Here is a 6,020-nt window from a genome sequence, read left to right as displayed (position 1 = left end):
ATTTCAGCAGATCGGTTAAAAATGTGTTTGGAAAAAGAAGTTTACGCTATGCCTTAATTTTTATAGTGACGAAAATTTCTTTTAATACGGATTTTATTGGTGGATGTTTGTATGGACAGCTGATGCGCTAAGGTTCGTAAATAGAAATAGTTATAATGAGGAAACATTTTTTGGTCACGGGGGCTGGGGGTGGGGTGTGACTTTAAAAAAAGGTAACATTCTAAATGACATATTTGATAATGTGAGGCAAAAAGTGACAGAATTGGATGTTCATACCATCTGCTTGTCTAAATCCTGAAAGATGAGGTCAATGTTGACGTTCTGCTAACTTTTTTCTTGCCCATTTTTAACTCTTAATTTGAGCCTCTATATTGAAATTGGGGGGGGGTCCTAAAAAAAAGTTGGAATGGTGGGAAGGAGGTCTTGGGGGTTGGGGAGAGGTGGCCCCTGGAGGTTGAGGTCCATTGTGGTTAGAGTCATTGATGCTTCATACTCACAATTATCTCACTAATCCAATATTGTGTAATTGTCTATTATAGCGACAACAGAATTTCACCCCAAATCATCCTCTAAAATGTCTCAAACTGTTTCACCCCAAAAAAAACCCTAAAATGTCGATAAATTTGTTTCGCCCAAATAATCCCCTAAAAGTAATTTCTAAATGTTCCTTTGTTTTGGCATCCTTTTGTGATAAAAGAGAAACCTTACGTAAATCCACTGACCTAGAAATAGGTGTCAATGATCTTTTCCCGTTAGACTCGCTCTTATCTGGCAATGATGTAAACTCCCATCTGTACCTTCTGAGTCTCTGATTGACCTAGAAAGACTTAACATGGGACGTGATCGTCTCTTACTAGGTTGCTAGCTATCGCTGCAAGCCAGATTTCAGTTAATAAATAAATCTTTTGTTAAAACCCCCGAAACATTACTGTATTTTACATAATAATGGGTAATTATATAAAATGAAACCGTATTGACAAACACCATTTATGATGAAATCTATCGGTCCTTTATGTAAACTTCACTAACCTATACTATAGTTAAGTGGCCTATAAAATTTAGCATAGGTAAGAGGTCGTTCTTTATTATATATCATCCTCAAAGATCTAATTTCCAAAACTTCCAACTACTTAAACAAAACGGCTATCTCAAAATTTTGATTGGATGTGTTTGGGCAAATGGTGGGCGTGAGAGGGGCTCTAGTTGCTCTCCAATCACTTTCAACTATTAAAAAAGGCACTAGCCCTTTCAATTTCAAATCGAATGAGCCCTTTTGAAGTTTCTACGACAACGCTTTCAATAAAAACCTTACATTCTTTCAGGGCATAACTTACAACCCTTGTACCTAGGCCTGGGGGGAGTGTCATCCTCAAAGACCTAATTTCCAGAACTTTCAACTACGTTGAACAAAATGGTTATCTCAATATTTTGATTGGATGTGTTAGGGGGAATGGTGTGCATGAGAAGGGTGTTAGTTGCCCACCAATCCCTTCCGACTATTAAAAAGGGCACTAGCCCTTTCAATTTCCAATCGAATGAGCCCTTTTTGAAATTTCTACGACAACGCTTTCCATGAAAACCTTATATGCCCCAGGGCATAACTTGCAACCCTTGCCCTGAGGGCTGTGAGGGGGTTGTCAAAGACATAATTTCCGGACCTTTCAACTACGTTGAACAAAATGGCTATCTGAAAATTTTGATTGGAAGTGTTTGGGGAAATTGTGGGCGTGAGAGGTGGGTTACTTGCCATACAATCATTTTTGACTATTAAAAAGGGCACTAGCCGTTTCAATTTCCAATCGAATGATTCCTTTTTGAAGTTTCTACAACAACGATTTCTATAAAAAAAACTTAATATGCCCCCAGGGCATAATTACAACCCTTGCCCTGAGGGCTGCGGGGGAAGTGTCATCCTTAGAAACATAATTTTCACACTTTTTAACTACTTCGAACAAAATGGTTATCTCAAAATTTTGATTGCATGTGTTTTTTGAAATGGCGGGTGTGAGAAGGGTGATAGTTATCCTTCAATCACTTCCGACTAGGATGTGTTTTGGAAAATGATGGGCGTGAGAGGGGGGTAAGTTGCTCTTCAATCACTTTCGACTATTAAAAAGGGCTCTACCCATTTCAATTTCAAATCAAATGAGCCCGTTTTGAAGTTTCTACGATTACTCTTTCTATAAGAACCTCATATTCCCCCACGGAATAAATTACAACCCTTGCCCTGAGGGCTGTGGGGGGTTGTCATCCACAAAGTCCTAACTTCCAGAACTTTCAACTACGTTGAAAAAACTGACTATCTCAAAATTTTGATCGTATGTGTTTGGGGAAATGGTGGCGTGTAAGGGGGATTAGTTGCCCTCCAATTACTTTCGACTATTAAAAAGGGCACTAGCCATTTCAATTTGAAATAGAATAAGCCCTTTTTGAAGTTTCTAAGACAAGGCTTTCTATAAAAACCTTATATGCCCCCAGAGCATAGCTTACAACCCTTGCCCTGAGGGCTGTGGGGGGGGGGTTGTCATCCTTAAATACCTAATTTCTAGAACTTTAAACTACGTTGAACAAAATGGCTATCTATAAATTTTGACTGGATGTGTTTTGATAAACGGTGGGCGTGAGAGGGGGGTTCGTTGCCCTCCAATCATTTTCGACTATTAAAAAGGGCACTAGTCATTTAAATTTCTAATCGAATGAGCCCTTTATGAAGTTTCTACGATACGCTTTCTATGAAAACCTTATTTTCCCCCTGGGCATAACTTATAACCCTTGCCCTGAGGGTTGTTGGGGGTTGTTATCCTCAAAGACCTTGTTCCCAGTACTTTCAACTACGTTGAACAAAATGACTATCTCAAAATTTTGATTGAATATGTTTGGAGAAAAGGTGGGCGTGAGAGGGGGGTTAGTTGCCCTCCAATCACTTTCGACTATTAAATAGGGCACTAGTCCGTTGAATTTCCAATCGAATGAGCCTTTTTTGAAGTTTCTACGACAAAGCTTTCTATAAATACCTTATATGTCCCCAGGGCATAACTTACAACCCTTGCCCCGAGGGCTGTGGGGGGAGTGTCCTCCTCAAAAACCTAATTTCTATGGTAATTTCTAATGGTGGGCGTGGAAAGGGTGTTAGCTGCCTTCCCATCACTTTCGACTATTGAAAGGGCATTAGCCATTTCAATTTCCAATCGAATGAGCCCTTTTCGAAGTTTCTACGACAGCTCTTCGATAGGAAGTGCCTTGGTATGGAGAAAACAAAAAACAAATAATACAGTGTGCCAACATCGTTCTTTACTTAGGCAGCGCGATTGCGCTGCTTATGATTTATTCTTAATTTTTTTTTCCATGGGCACTTCATATAAAAGGGGTGGTCACATAAACTTCGGAGAGGGCTCATTCGACTGGAAGTTCTAGTGCTTTTTTAAAGAGTCAAAAGTGATCGGAAGGCAACTAGCCCCCACGCCCTTTTTTCCCAAATGCATTCGATAAAATTCTGAGATAGCCATTTTTTTAAAGATAATTCAAAGAACGTATAACAAAACTCCAGTAGTAGTATGTGCCCTTGGAAAATAGATGGTCCTATATGCCATTGAAAGGGAATACGAAGTCCCTGAGCCCTGAGGTCAAGGTCACTGGGGAAAACCCATAAATATTTTTTCAACAGAGACCTTGGGAAAAACCCTAGTTACATAACATGTTTTTGTGAACAATTTTGGGAAAATTTAATTAGTTTCTCAACAGGGGAAAACCTAGTTACCTAACTGATTTGTCAACAGGATTTGGGGAAAACCCCATAGCCTTGTGATTGGATGAAATTGGGACTTTGGGGGAAAACCCAATTACTTAACTTGTTTGCTGGTTTTGGGAAAATCCAATTCACTTGGGCAATAAGTATTTTGATTGGATGAAATTGGGACTTTGGGGGAAACCCATGACCTTCTGAAATGTACATATAAGGTAAGAAATCATTGATAATATTATAATTAGTTTGACAATTCTCGACTGGTGCAGAATAGATAAGTGAATAAGTTATGTCTGAGAAAAGAAATTTGGATTTTAGTGATTCTGTGGAGAGGGTAAGTTTAACTTTTTTTTTTAGTATTCTTAGTGAATAGAAGTGGAAGAGAGATAGTCATATTAAAATATATAATTTATAAATTTTATAGCTATTGATTATCATGTAAATATCTAGTGGGGCATTATAATTTATATATATATATATATATATATATATATATATATATATATATATATATATATATATATATATATATAGTACTTCTTACCATTTTCGTAATAAATTGTTCTAAGTATATAATAAAATGAACAATCAAATCGTATTTCATGTTTTCATTTTTTAGGAAATATTCCTTCAATAAAATTCCATTTTAACATGCTAACCTTTGGCATAATACTAAACGCCATATCTAGAGAAATTTAGCGGCTTGAAGCATCAAGACGTATGTAATACGTTTTGAAGACTATGGGCGTTCAAAGGGTTACTTGAGACCAATATAAGATGGCGTATTTAATACTATTGAAAAGGAACGATATTTTTTTTAAGACAAGGAGAGGCAAAGATTGAATAGAAATAATCAAGTATTTATTTTAAGAAAAGTAGTTATTTTATTTTACTGAGTTTACTATTAGAAATAGAATTATAGTCATTTGAGTTAAAACTTAAGGCATATCAATGAAGGGGGGGGGCAAACTATTGGAACTACGAGTCCCTAAAGACTATTACCCGCACCTGAGTCTTGTGCAATACTCGAGTAGGAGGGAGGGAGGGGGCTTTTTTTTAATTTCATTTAAATAAAATGGAGCCAAACTCTAAATTATAACTATATAGATTTAAAATGGACTTCTTTATTTCGAAGAGACAAGAAAAATATTTTTTAGCTTTGTGTCCTACTCTGTTATAATAACTCACCCTCAAGCCCACAAAAATGTAAAATAAATAAGGAAAAGTAGTGAGGATCCACGAGGCCCATAGGGAGCTGATTCTTTACTTATGCAAATATTTTCTTCAAGATTTCTTTATCCTCTCTCTCTCTCTTTCTTGTGTATGTTTGAACACAAGCCTCTAGAAATAAAAACTGAGACTTTTTTTTCCCAGGATTGAAAAGACTATATATATATATATATATATATATATATATATATATATATATATATATATATATATATATATATATATATATATATATATATATATATATATATATATATATATATATATATATATATATATATATATATATCAGAACCGTGTAGATTTAAAATGGACTTCTTTATTTTGAAGAGACAAGAAAATTTTTTTTTTTGCTTTGTGTCCTACTCTGCTATAATAGCTCACAAAATGTAAAATAAATAAGGAGAAGTAGTGAGGGTCCACGAGACCCATAGGGGGCTGTTTTCTTTACTTATGCAAATATTTTCTTCAAGATTTCTTTATTCTCTATCTCTCTTTCTTGTTTATGTTTGAACACAAGCCTCTAGAAATTAAAACTGAGACTGTTTTTTTCTCAGGATTAAGATATATATATATATATATATATATATATATATATATATATATATATATATATATATATATATATATATATATATATATATATATATATATATATATATATATATATATATATATATATATATATATATATATATATATATATATATATATATATATATATATATATATATATATATATATATATATATATATATATATATATATCAGAACCATGTAGATTTAAATGGACTGATTTATTTCGAAGAGACAAAAAAAAATATTTTTTTTTAGCTTTGTGTCCTACTCTTCTATAATAACTCAGCCTCAGGCTCACAAAAATGTAAAATAAACATGGAAAAGTAGTGAGGGTCCACGAAGTTCATAGAGGGCTGTTCATTTATTTATTAAAATATTTTCTTTAAGATTTTCTTTATCCTCTCTCCGTTTCTTTCTTGAGTATGTTTGAACACAAGCCTCTAGAAATGAAAACTGAGACTGTTTTTTT

This window comes from Artemia sp. Qi Xiang Cuo, chromosome 21, assembly GCF_049724085.1.
Source record: "Artemia sp. Qi Xiang Cuo chromosome 21, ASM4972408v1, whole genome shotgun sequence".
Taxonomy (NCBI): domain Eukaryota; kingdom Metazoa; phylum Arthropoda; class Branchiopoda; order Anostraca; family Artemiidae; genus Artemia; species Artemia sp. Qi Xiang Cuo.
This window is presented reverse-complemented; position numbering follows the sequence as displayed.